Source organism: Acomys minous (assembly GCF_964271855.1).
Source record: "Acomys minous genome assembly, chromosome: 11".
Lineage (NCBI taxonomy): Eukaryota > Metazoa > Chordata > Mammalia > Rodentia > Muridae > Acomys > Acomys minous.
The window spans coordinates 45,296,697-45,310,949 of NC_140492.1; the positions used below are offsets into that span (position 1 = coordinate 45,296,697).

Here is a 14,253-nt window from a genome sequence, read left to right on the forward strand (position 1 = left end):
TCAAACAAATATAAAGAGTACAATTGTGGTGGTTCATGTGTCAAACATCTCTAAAACGTCCATTATGTTCCAGACATGTTGGTAAGTATCACAACTTCTAAAATGAATGTGGCACAACTATTGTCCTCAAAAACTTGACAATCTAAGCCTGTCCATCTTGGACACATTTTGAAAAATAAGATTTTAAATCATGTAAAGGGGAGAGAGTTTCTTATAGTATTATGTAGAGCAACAAACACAAATGGTCACAAACATTTTTAGGATTCAGATTATCTCTAACAGCTGGCTTAAATGCTAATTATCTCTGTAACAACTATGGCTGAAATTCCATTGTTTTTCTTTTAAGATCTTTTCATTGTTATAAAATAAATATTTGTGAACCAGTTAATATTCATTTGCATGTCATAACTGCCAATGCTGTGAGATGTGTTTAGAGAGGGACTATAAGAAGGATATTGAGTTTAGATGATGCCACGAGAGCAAAGTATACTGGCAGCATTGCATATCAAGGTAAGCTCATGTGAGTGCACAGTAAGTGGTAGGCATCTGCAAAGAACAAGAGAACATCAACAGAACACACTGGCCTCAGATATACGGGCTTCATATCATTGTGGAACTAAATGTATGTTATTTATTTGTTATTAATCCCATAATCTATGCTATGATAATTTGACATATATTCATCTGATGATAGATACTATGTTTGGAACATTTTAAAATTTGCTTAATGCCCACCATGATACTTAAAGGTGGCTATTGTCTTTATATTATTGATTCCTCTCTTTCTTTTTTTCTTTTTTTCTTTTTTTGGTTTTCTGAGACAGGGTTTCTCTGTATATTCTTGCTTATCCTGGACTTACTTTGTAGAATAGGCAGGCCTTGAACTTACAGAGATCCACTTGCCTCTGCCTTCCGAGTGCTGGGATTAAAGGCATACACCACCACATCCAGCCCCTCTTTTATTGGCTCATGAATTGAGTTTAAAGCACTGAAGTTTTATTTGCTTTGGATCCTATACCTAATAAGTGACCAGCGAGAAATGAAGCCCATTTCCATGTAATCTCTACTAATCAATGACGTTTCCCATGTCACGGACCTGTTAATCTGTGTTCCCACAATGACAAAATATTCTACTCTGATGATAATATTTTAACTTATTGCATGTATCTTTTTTTAAATGTCACAATTTAGCAACAACAATACAAACTAATTTCCCTTGTTCTTGTTCGAAAGCATTCTATTTCTTGGCAGTAATGTATCATGCATATACTGATGTCACGAGAGCTAGGGGCATGATTGTCCTCACTTTGTGCTTAATTTGACAATGATAAGGAGATACAACATAGCAGTTATCTGACAAGGTATGCTAGCATGTTCGTCATCTGATGGCTGGGCTGCTTCAGCTCTGCACAGGCTTCCGTGGGAACACGTGCAGTGCAGGCGTGTTTATCCAGTCCATCGTTCAGGATCCCATGCTGGTGTTCTTTTTGCTGCACTTTCTCATTATTTTTTTCTTGTGACTTCTAGAAATCCAGCTTTTCAACTATGGGGAATGCATACATTTCAGAGTATTTTATTTTTCCTCAGATATTTTGAACTTGTGAATTTCATTGAGTACACGGATTAATGATCACTATTTTTTCCTGAATCAGTATCTATCGATTTATTTAATATACCCCATCCAGCTAATGCTGTTAATATTTGGGGATATCCCCTGGAACAGGGGAATCCATAAGGAACCACACTCAAAAGTGTCCCTCTCTCTCGCAGCAGTCATCAACTACAAATACCTCCTTAGGGACTGGATTCTTGGGATCCTCTCTCAAATTTATGCTAGGCTTTTTTTTCTCCAATTTTCTTTCATTGAAAATATTTTTTCACACAAAATATTCTGATTATGATTTCCCCTTCCACATCTCCTTTGAGATCCTTCCACCTCCCTCCCATCTGATTCCATATTTTTTGACGTTTCTTGAAAAGCATCTAGTCATCGTCGTCGTCATCATCATCATCATCATCATCATCATCATCATAAGTTAAAATAAAGTTAAGATAAGATGAAAAACAAAACCAAACAAACTGGAATAGGAGGAAACAAACAAACAAGCAGAAGAAAAAGAGCTAAAAAAATAAAAAGGTTAAAAAACAATAAATGCAGAGAACCATATGTTCATAAACAAAGGAATCCCATAAAAACACAAAGCTGGAAGCTTTAATATAAACACAAAGGACCTTCACACTTACAAAAAGATTCCCTGAAGAAACATTATGAGGCGAAGAGCATTTAAGGATGCCACTGCCCTTAAGATTGTTGTTTCCTCAGTGAGATTTTCTTGGAGAAAAATAATATTTTTAGTGGTTATCAATTGGGCATAGCTTCTGGGGGCTTACTTCTTTCGGTCCTGGGATCTCATCTGGCACAGAGCCCTGCAGACTATGTAAATGTTGCTGGAGTCTCTGTGGGTTCATATGGTCATCAGTTCTGCAGTGTGTGTGGTGTTTTTTTTCTTTTTTTAAGAGGTCTTGCTTCCATAATACCCTCCATCCTCTCTGGATCTTATGATCTTTTCACTCCATCTTCTTCAGTGTTCCCTGAGCCCTGAGGAGAGAGTTTTCATGCATATATACGATTTGGGATTGAATGTTGTAATGTCTCTCATTGCTGCACACTGTGTGTGTGCATTAGTTCCCATCTGCTGCAGGAGAAAGCTTCTCTGATGATGGGTGAGAGAAAAATTGATCTATGAGTATAGAAGAATGTCACTAATAGTCATTTTATTGCTGCATTCCTTTAGCAGAATAATACTTGGTTTTCCCCCAAGATCCTCGTCCTATCTTGTCTCAGGCCCTTGGCTATCTGAGTAGTGCTATGGATGTGTTCCATATAATGGGGTGGGGCTTAAATCCAATCACATATTGCTTGGTTACTTCCAGAAGCTCTGTGCCATTATTGCATTAGTGCATCTTGTAGGCAGGTCACCACTGTAGGGCAAGGTGGGTTTATAGCTGGGTTAAATGTTTGCCTTTCTTTGTTGGTAGTGTGCAGAGTAACTTCCAGTATCAGGAACATTAGTCTATAGGGATGAAGGCTCTAGGTAGGCATCAGCTTGACTTCTCTGCATTTGGCGAGTTGTGTGGGTGTCGTCTTCAGCAATAGGGCTTCAGTTTGTGGAAACCTGCAAATAAATAGCCTTGGCAATAGCCTAGGTTGTTTGAGGGATCACATGACACCTCTTTAGCCAATACCTGAATTAGGTGTAATCCATACTCAGCACTGGAAGCTTCATTTTGTGACAAAAAGTGTTCCATTGGGGCTTCATCTCTCCATTGTTGTGCAGTGTCATTTAGATCCCCCTCACACATGTGTATAGTTCAGGAATCTTCTAATGTGTTTGGTTTCCATATGTCCCTTCAAGTGGCTCTTAGTTTAGTTGTCCCTTCTAGAATCCTACCCTTCATCCCCTCTTCCTGTCTCCATCCGCATTTAACCTTCCTGTTCCTGACACATCCTGCCCATCCATAATTATCTATTCTGTTTCTCATCCCTCCTCTAATTTCCTTACTCTATACCTAAGCTCTGTGGTTGCACAAACTGTAGATTGCTTTTTGGAGAGCTAACCGCTAACACACACATGTAATTGAGTATATATCATGTTTTTCTTTCTTGGTCTGCATTACTTCAGTCAGGATGATCTTTTCTAGCTCCATCCACTTACCTGAACATTTCATGATTTCTTATTTCTAATGGCTGAGCAATATTCCATTCTGTAAATGTACAATATTTTCTTTATCCTTTATTTGTTGAAAGACATCTAAGCTGTTTCCAAATTCTGGCTATTATAACTAAAGCAGCAATAAACACGGTTGAACAAGTTTCTCTGAGGTAGGATGTGATGTCTTTTGGATATATAGCTAAGAGGAACCTTCCTGAGGAACTGTCACGCTGATTTTCATTGTGGCTGTCCAAGTTTGCAATCCCATCAGAAATGGTAAGTGTTCCCCTTACTCTGCATCCTTACCACATGTTGCACCTTTTACTGGGCTTAAATTTATTCATATTTTATGTAGGTAACCACAGATACTGTGGTTTCATGTGTGCAGCAGACATATCATGCCCTAAGCCTTGGGGAATTGTTGACACAGATATCCAATCTATGGTTGGCTGCTCATAGTTGCTTATTCTTAGTACTTTGAACAGTAATTCCTTAACTAGTAGCCATTTCAGCAAGAAGCTTCTCTTACAAAGGGTTGGGACAACAAATATTAATGAATATAAATATAAAATGTATAACTCAGTTTAATAACATAACAATTTAACAAATCAATATCAATACTTTCCCCCCAGGGACTATGAATTCCTTAGTCATGGTTTTTGACCATGCTTACAATACCAGGCACAAGTTCCTTCCTGTGGAAACACTTGAAATTGAGGTAAGAAAGCAGCTGGTTATCCTATAAACAGTCTTGCCATTGTTGCACCAAGAAGTGTATCATTCCTGACAGTGGATAGTCTAGCATGAAGAGCACAGCGCTGGTAAGACCACTGATGTTATTCCTCACCCAGAAGAGTGATTCACATCTGCAGGTACCAGAAAAATTTCATGATCTGTTCAACGTTGATATCACTGAGCTCTGCAAACTATACAGTGTCTTCAGCAATAGGATGTTACCATCTAATAACAGTGTACATTGGAGAGAAATGACAATAGCCTGGGTGGTTGTCAGGGCCTTTGGTGTTGCTCTGACCAATAATGCTTAGACAGATGAGAGATTTTCATTTAATAATCCATGTCTTCTGGGAGCAGTATTGTTCAGTAATGTGGGGTAATTCTGTTCAAACTCCTTTGTAAACAGTATATTTTTACTAGCTTACATACTGGTGGAGTTTCATAAGGTGTCTTCATATGGTCTTCATATAGGTTTTGGGCAACCCAGTCTCTACCTGTCTTTCCCCTATTCCCCTGCCCCCTGTTCCCACTTAAACCTTTAGCTCCCAATTGTATAAGATTCTTCCATATTATAAATGGTTAATTATATATTCTTATTATAGCTTTTTAAAACTTGTATTCCAAGATCATAGCTCCCAAGTAGCTTCTGCATGAATACTTAATTTCATTCAAGGTTTTATCTGGCCTTTTATTTCCCCATCACTCCACTCTCTGATTAAGTTCTTCTGCCCACAGTGTTCCCTCTCTCCACTTTCATTTCACTTATATTCTATCTTCTCCCTAAGTGAATCCTAATAACCAACAGTCCACTTCTCGTTTCCTCATTTCCACATGTCCTACCTATTGAACACACAAAAGATTTGAAGCTAGGGCAATCACAGGAGAAAGAACATATGGTGTTTTGTCTTTTAAGCCTTGCACAAACTCATTTCAGTCTATTTTTTTTTCTCAATTTCACTTATTTGACGGAAAACGTCATCTTTCTTGGGTAAGTATATTTTTGAGAGATATCTAGAGGTATTTACATGACTGTCTTCTAGCTTTCTTCTGGATTGTACTCAATCAAAAATCCTTTATGCAATTCTTTCCTCATTGATAGAAATCTTATGCCCAACATTTTAAAACAATAATTCATTTATTTTTGACAATTCCAAACAATATATTGTGAGGATATCCACTCCCACAAGCCCTCTCATAATTATTTTCTTCAGCTTCCTCTCTCATCCCCTCTTAGTTCCGAGTTTTCTTTTTCTTCCCACTGCATCCAGGTTGTATTGCCCAACTAGTCTTATCATGTCCAGCAATTTAAAATAACATATTTCCATAAACCATTATTATCAATCTAGTGAAATTTTTGTTGTGAATTTCATGCTCAATTCTAAACTCTTTGTTCCATTAGTAGTGACACTGCTGAGCACCCATCTTTGAAATCCTTTCTTCACTGAGTTTCCAGGTATCATATCATATTCACGTGGTTTTTATTTTTTAATCTTTCTAGCCATTGTCTCAGTTATTGTTGTTCTTGGTGGTTCTTTTTTTTTTTTTTTTTTTTTTTTGGTGGGGGTGAGGTGGAGGGAATAACATTATAATGCCTTTGGATCCCTCAGAAAAGAAGTATCTCTGGCAAGGGATTTTAGACTTTCTTGTTTTCCTACATCTGTCCAAGTTTGGTAATTCAACATTGCTTTGCATGTATATGTGAGCTTGGCTATTTCTATCTATCTTTGAACAACAAAGTAGACCATGTAATTAATTTTTTTTCATGTTTTTTTTTTCAGTTGGGTGGCTCTAGTTTGAGGTATCATAACGTATGGTCTCATAGCAGCAAGAAAAGCAACCATTTGAGGCATGACAGGAGCCAGAGGGTTCTTTCCAACATGACTTACATTGTTGAAAAATTGATAGTGATAATATTTGAAGGTGTCAGTTAATCTCTTTGAGGACCCATCTCATAAGACATCATTTCTAAGGGCTGAAAATGTGGCTTAGTTGATAGAGTTCATGTCTAGCATTTACAAGGCCCTAGGTACAACCATTAGCACCACTCCATAAAACTGGGTATTGTGGCAAACATTTGTTATCTTAACTTATGAGAGTTGGAGATAGGAGAGTCAGGAGGCCAGTGCCTATTGTACGGCATGTTCAAGACAAGCCTGGCCTACATGAGACCAAAACCAATAACCAAACAAATGATGGATTATGAACTTGAAGAGTACATAATACTTTACTTAAAGAAGGAGTGGGAATAAGTATGACTAATGGATGGCAATGTAGTGGTGAACTAAGAGTCCACATATGACATCAATACAAGTGGGCTTCAAGAACAGGTCACTTCTCCTCCTCCAGGGGACGTGGTCAAATATGAGGCACCAGAGTTCGTGTGAAAGTCATACCCCACTCTCCACTCAACTGTGGAGAATCAGAGGAAGGACAGCAGGTTACCAAGAAGAGACTTGATACCCCATGAGCATATCCAGGGGGAGGTAATCCCCCTCAGGAACAGTCATAGGGGAGGGGAGTAGGGGGAAAATGGGAGGGAGGGAAGAATGGGAGGATACAAGGGATGGGATAACCATTGAGATGTAACAAGAATAAATTAATAAAAAATTAAAAAAATAATCTGAGAAAAATAAAAGCAACAAACAAACAAACAAACAAACAAAAAGAATAGGTCATTTCACATAACTCCTACAATTGACTCCATAAAGCCAGTTTTTATTCAATGTGATAATGAAGGACCTACATATATAAGACCTACATATATAAGATGGTTGAGCCATCTTTGAGGTTGCCTTATATTTATTCCTCTAGCTCTTAATTTATAGCCCTGTCACCTATGAAATGCCTTCACCCCTGTGCTAGTAATACTCTACAAAATCTTATTTCTTAATGATTTCCATGAAGTTTGTAATTCAAGTTTTAACTAGTTGCTGAAGCCGTTTTGAGGCCAAGAGGTGATAGCAGTAGAATTTTCATGAATGAGATTAACACGCTTTAAAGAGATGCATGAGAAACTCCTCACTTTACCTACTCCACAAGGAAGCATAAAAAAGCAAGCCATCATATATGAAAGAGAAAGTTAATCTCACTCAGCAAAAATATTCTAGCACCTATAGAACTGAAATAAATACATTTCTACTCTTTGTCACCTTTTCAGATTCAGGATCTTTAGACTAAGTTAATAGAGTTCATCTCTTCAAGTACAAGTTCAACAGATGTGATACACTGTTCAGTTGGTGACACATTACCTTCAAAACACTGAATAGAAAAGGTTGGACAGACACAGACTATGCCTTGATATGTCCATTTCAAAAGGCAATGGGTAAAGGGCACCAGAATAGTTTTCCTTAAGCAGTTTTGAAATGCACATGGAAAGAGGTTGTCAGCGCTTGAATAAGACCAAGCTTTACTGCCTGAGGTCTCTTCATCCTACACTTCTACCATGTGAGGTGCTGATATCACCACCACAGCCATCCTTTCTGCTCTGTTATAAAGGACTCTTGTAATTGAATAATTTTTCAGCCTTTTATAGCTCATAACAATTTCAAAGTCCATAGCCATATTTTACATTTCTATTATCTCTTCTACGTTTAATCCAAGCTAACAGTAATTCTCCAAATACAATTCACTTAAAAGCTTTGTGGGTTATTATATATATATAATATATATACCCCATTAATATATAATGCCTCTATAAGTGCATCTCCAGCTTGGTTATTTCATCCATATCCACACTTATGCCTATAGTTTGAGAAGTTTCAGCTTCACAGTTTTACAGTTTTGATTTGGAAGATGATATGTATGCAGTAGAAACCAATGTTAAATGGTTTAGTTGGATGGGCAAATTGTATATACTGAATGCATCTTAGCTTATCTTTTTCAACTTGCAAAGGGTTTCATCAGGCCATAATGTCCTAGTAAGTTAAGTTCGAAACAACTATATCCAAATGCCTCAGCAATATTTGTGCCTGCATAATTAAAAGACAACTCAACAAACCATGTAGGAAATTTCCCATTCTTTCTATTTCCTGTGGTACCTCAGATGTGAGCATCATACTTCAGCCTGTCCATATCAGTACATGACAACTACATTACTCTAGGTTTTTTTTTTAGGACTAGGTAATTGAAATTTTATTTAACTTGTCCAATTTACCCCTAACTCTGTATCAAAATTCTAAGGACATAGTTTTATTAAAGTAGAAAGAAAACCCTACTACATTCCTTTTATTCAAGCCATCTGTAACCAGAACCACTATGACTTATCAAGCAATTTATAGTAATAGCTAGCTCATTAGCATTTCTTTCTGTCCTTCATAAGTCCCCTTATGAAGCCCATTCATATTCTGAACTAATCTGTAAATTTAGATGGCAAACCATGTCTCTGCTCCCTTCTCTAGTGCCTAAAAAGTCTTGAGATGTGGTTGGTAAAAGATGAAAGCCAAATTTAAGGTTACTGAAAAATCAGGTAAAAAATATTTGTGTAGGCTTTTACTGAGGTGATATCAGAACCACTATTGTTGTTGTTGTTGTTGTTATTATTATTTTTATTATTATTACTATTACTACTACTGCTGCTGCTGCTGCTGCTACTACTACCACTACTCCAGTCCTCCAGATACTGGGAAATTGGTTTTCTCATAGCTGGAATTACATTGGAATAGATTTCTTGGGAAGTAGGTATCATACCGTGGAATAGTCAAGCTACCTAGGTGAATAGTATATAATCCATTCTAGCTGGAAGTGCCAGCTGGATTCTGCCAGCTATGTGAAAATTCCACCAGGAATATCCCACCCTAATTAAGCCTTGAGATTATTCCGCTACATGTAAAACCTGTGCAACAAAGCAGTCCAGTGCAAACAAGTCAATTTTTTTATGACTGCAGAAGAAATGTGATAATTATTCTAGATAACTGAGTTTGAAGCACGAATGTTCACATCTTATTTGTGAAAAAGAAAGAGATTTGGTAGTGGGATGGGCGCGTTGATTCAAACTAAAACCTAAATTATGTGTTGTTCGCTCTTGTTTCTGCCTTGAAAAAGGTTTCGTCCGAGAATTGAAAAAAAATTAGAATATGGGGAACAAGAAGGGAGGTGATATTCTTTTGATGCTTGGTGAATTAATCAGATTTTAAAATCATTTTTGGAGAAATTCTGTAAAGAAAGTGTAGAATGGCATTAAGATCACTCTTTCCTGTGTCATACTGAATATACAATGCTTTTGTCTATTCTATTTGTAGTGTGAAGAATACAAAACTTTAATCTGGGCCTAAAAGTGACGAACTCCTTGTCCAAAAGTAACGTTTGTTTCATAAAACAATAATTTCTTGAACCGAGTGATCCTCAGCATTCCTTCCAACAAGCCAATCAAATAACAAAAAGGAATGCACTTTAGAAATGGCATTACGGTCATATGCTCACCGTGTAATATAATAACAAAAATACCACAAAAAAATTGAAAAGCCAAGTATAGTAAACTACAGACACTTCATAGTCTGTGAAAACTAAGTCCAGTATATGAGCAGTATCCTTAGGGAGCCAGGGAATTGACGTTGAGTGCTGGTACATTAATCCTACTTTGAAACACTTATCATGAATAATTAAAAACTCTGATTTGGGAAGACAGACTATGCTGAAGGAGATTCCAGGAAGAGAAACAGTGAAATAATGATCTGGTGAATGAGGACACGCCATTAGAGAAATCATTCTGATCTTATTCCTCTTGGGAAAGCAATGCATTTGCTTTTCTTTTTTCTTTTTTTTAACTTAGACTTTCAGGGAAAAAAATGAATGAAGCCATCTTCTGCACCACAGTCTCCTTGAATTAAGCAACGGATGTGCAAACAGATGCTGGTTTACAAGGAGGTTCGGAGTAGACGAGAGTACAGTTCCATGATGGCTTCAAATAGGATAGAATTTCATAAGGCATAATGGCTGTAAGATACTCTGGAGTGAAAAAATAGAACATATTTAAAAGTACATTGCTTTCAACATGCCCACCAGGAATCCCTCAACTAATAAATTGGAAGATAAGACTATGTACATTATTTCATTTAATATCAACATTAAAAAACCAAGTAGGGTTTACAAATGTCCTCACTTGCTTTCCTTTTTTGTGTTCTTTTAGGAGAAAAATACTGAATCATAACCTCCCATCAAGTGTGGTTATTAACCTGGAAGAAACTCACTAGCGGGAAAGAAATGCACAATGCACCAACTATCAGAAGACTTTAAAAAAAATTATTCGTGTACATTTATGACAAAAATGAAATGAAAGAAAGAAAGAAAATAATAAATCCTGATATTCTGGATATGGTGATGCATTTCAGTAAACACTGGAGAGGAAGATAGCAAGTTTGAGGCCTTTCTGGGCTACCCAGTGAAAAGTTATCTAAAAAAACAATCAAAGACTCATAAGAAGTGAAAAGGACCTTGAGCTTGTTTGGAGGTTCGAGCAGAGGAGCACAGCTACTCCTATACCCTTGACCAAAGACCAGTCCTCCTGTATTCAGGGAAGGTCATCCTATTCCACCAAGATTAGTTTTGGGAGGGATACACATGGAGAGGTGAGGAACGAAGGGGACACCTGCCTAGCTAGTTAGATCAGCCGAATCAACCCTGGTGATCAATGGGGTGACAGATGTTGCAGCCAGATTCGTTAACAATGAGACGATGAGCATCAAAGAACCTCCTTATGGAGATGGCTTCAAATGTGGCAAACAAGCCACTAGGCAAAATGTCCTCATTTCTACCACAGAGAGAATTCTGCCTAAAAAAGGGCAAGCTTGGATGCAGGCAGAGTCGATGGCCAAATTCTGCTAAGATAGGGTAAGCAAGTCTTCAATAGTTCCTGACTCACAAATATGTCTGTCAGATATATTGGACCAGAAGGCTGAAGAAGATGCTCCAACATAATAGAGAATTTTGGGTGACTATTCAGGTAGGAAACTGTTTCTGTCATCTTCTCATTTGGGAAGCTGCTAACCTGTACCTCCTGTATACTCAGGTAATTAATTTTACTCCTTCTCAAGTCTGATGACGCTGAAGACTGGATAGTTCGGTTTTTACAATGAAGCTTAGTTGTTTAGGAGTCAAAAAGTTTTTAGGACTAGATAGATGTTTTAAGTTGATAATGATGAGATATGATAGCTATTGATTTACATTCAGAATTTCATATGCATCAAGATAGGAAAGATGTTTTTTTAAAGTCTGCCAAATGCAAATATCCAAAACACTAAGAATGTAACATTTATATAATTTCTGATTGTTTCATGGTTCTTTATGCTGTAGGTAGTTCATTGTATATATGTGTAATAATATAAATGTATATGTAAAAATAAAAAATATTTAATGAAGAAAGATAAAAAGAGAGAAAAAGAAGTAAAAAGGGAAAAAAAAGGAAGCTGCAGTGCTTAGAATTGCTGGCATGAGGAAGATGCAGGGTTAAAGGGTAACTGAGTTGCAAGGAACTGCAAGAAAAGTTCGTAATGAAGTGACAGTCAGTTCACTCACTAGAGGTACGTGATATTAGTTTCTCGGTGACTAGAGTGCACTGGGGTTTGGCATCTTGTTTAATGTGCAAGCTTACTGTCAGAGGGGAATAACTATCATCTACAGTGAAGAAAGGTAAGGTACTTGTTTGTGTGTGTGTGTGTGTGTGTGTGTGTGTGTGTGTGTGTTGATATGTCAAGCTGTCAGACACAACACAGGCATTGTATTCTACAAGACAAATGAAAACGAGTTGCTATTATAATGAAGCAAAGGACAGTTAGAGGTCTCCTCCATTGGCTATGCTGGTATAGCTGGTTTAAATAGTCGTTTTCACTATTTGAGCAGTCATGTTACTTCTTACTACAGGCAGATCTTCACTTGCATGAGCCTGCAGGCTCCATGCAGCCTTCTCTTACCCGTTCCATCTAGTCTCCTTCAAAATTCATTGTGTTGTCAATGACTTTGTTTGTTAATGAATTAGTGCATATTTTTTCCCTTGAGCAAAGACTGGGGATAGGTGACAGTTAAAGGAAGTTTTGCAGCTCAGCTTCTCTACTGGATATATAGAGAGAACTTATTTGATGATGTTACAGGTAACAACAATGAATATGGGAGACAAAGTACTCAAGAAAATTATTTATGGGTAGTCCAAAGCAGAATACAGAGTGCTTTGAACCATGGCTTGATCATGTCCTAAAGAATTATTTTTCTAGTGATCTTACTAGGTTGATATGCTAATCTCTGCTTTTCCCAATATACTTCAGATAGAATTGTGATCATTTTTGTTAAAAAAAGCTGTTTTGACTTGATCCCCAAATTTAACTTACTCATTTAGTAATTACCATATATATATTTTTTTTTTTACAAAAAATACATGGGGGCTTTTTTGTATTGTTTGATGTACTTACTGAATTTTCAGATGTTAAGAAAAGGAAAACATGAATAACAAGAACAATGGCATTAACTGAAAACTTGTAGAAATTGTTTCTACTTCACAGAAGAGGAGGCTGACATTTGTAGCAGAATGCCACAGAGCTCACTGGAAAGCATTTGAGAAAACTAAAGGAAGTTTCAAACCATATGAAATATAGATGATACAGAATGATGCTTCCTCTAATGATAGAGTAAGAAATGTCCTTAATGGCAAATGGAAAGGCCCACTTGAAAATTTTTAATACACAGTTTTGCTCTCTCTAGATGTCCTGGGATAAGTGAGTAAAAGAATCAGTGAGCCAAGGTGATGTTGTTTGTAGTTTATGAAGAAAGATGGGAGAGAGTCTGGTGAGATCTGTATGCGACACTATGAACCTGGAAGCCACTTTTTCAAAACAACAACAACAACAACAAAAACAAATCCACCAATTGTTACTTTTCTTGGTCCCACAATGTAACTAAAAACAGGATGAAAGCCTGACATCTCCGCCTTCATTTTGTGCCTGTCTTCTTTACTTCAAGCCAGACTCCTGTTTGGTTCTGTGTCAGCATTATAATCTCTACTACCTCATTTCTCTTCAAGGAAGAAGGCACAAATGTTCCTTGTACTAAACCATGGTTACCTTGAGTTTTAGAAACAGCAAATCCTTGCTTGAAAGATATATCTCCCCATAAATGAAAACCATCATGTATGACAGATAGGCTATACCTTGTAAGAACTAGGTACCAATCTGGTTAGCAGATTAACAATTTATGGGCTGTCTTGAAGGATGGAGGTTGATACTGACTATGTTGCAAAGAACCAGACTTTCAACAGGACTGTTAATGAAGACTTTTCACTTTCCCCTGGTCTTCATTGACAGCTTGCATCAGCATCCTGAAGATGAACTTGGTAAGTTTGGCCTGATGTTTACTTGTTCTTCATAACACATGGAATTTACACCAATACTTGTTCTTTAATCAGAATTTTAGGTTATTTGCTAGAGCTTAGCCTTTAGACAGTGTGAAAGCTTGGGATTTTGCCCTAAAAATCTGATTTTGTGCCCACTTTCAAAGTCAAAGTTGGTGACTTAAACTGAGCTTAATATGAAGAGATAGTATTCACTTTCAAAAATAACTCACAATATTTTATTATAATTATATTGTTTTAGCTTTTATAAATATGCTCAACAACACAGCAGTAGATGGTTTATTTACTAGATCAAAAGTTGTTTCAGTATTATAAAAATCAACTGACACACCATGAGAGTTCATAGTTTTAACAATGCAAGGAGCTGTAGCAACAATATAATAACTGTGCCAACATACTTAAGATTAATTAACTTTAATCTTCGATGGTTTAATATGTTGCTTTGATATTCCGTGGTTTATGATGTTCTAACAT

At 36.9% G+C, this 14,253-nt stretch overlaps 1 long non-coding RNA gene across 1 annotated transcript in view; it reads left to right on the plus strand.

Annotated features, from left to right (window-relative positions):
* Nucleotides 1-13,763, plus strand: part of LOC311608447 — a 160,790-nt gene extending 147,027 nt beyond the window's left edge. Inside the window, exons 4-5 of the long non-coding RNA XR_014782975.1 lie at nt 10,573-11,273; nt 13,733-13,763. This is a non-coding gene — a long non-coding RNA (uncharacterized lncRNA). The remainder of the gene's footprint in view (nt 1-10,572; nt 11,274-13,732) is intronic.
* Nucleotides 13,764-14,253: the final 490 nt, after the last annotated feature.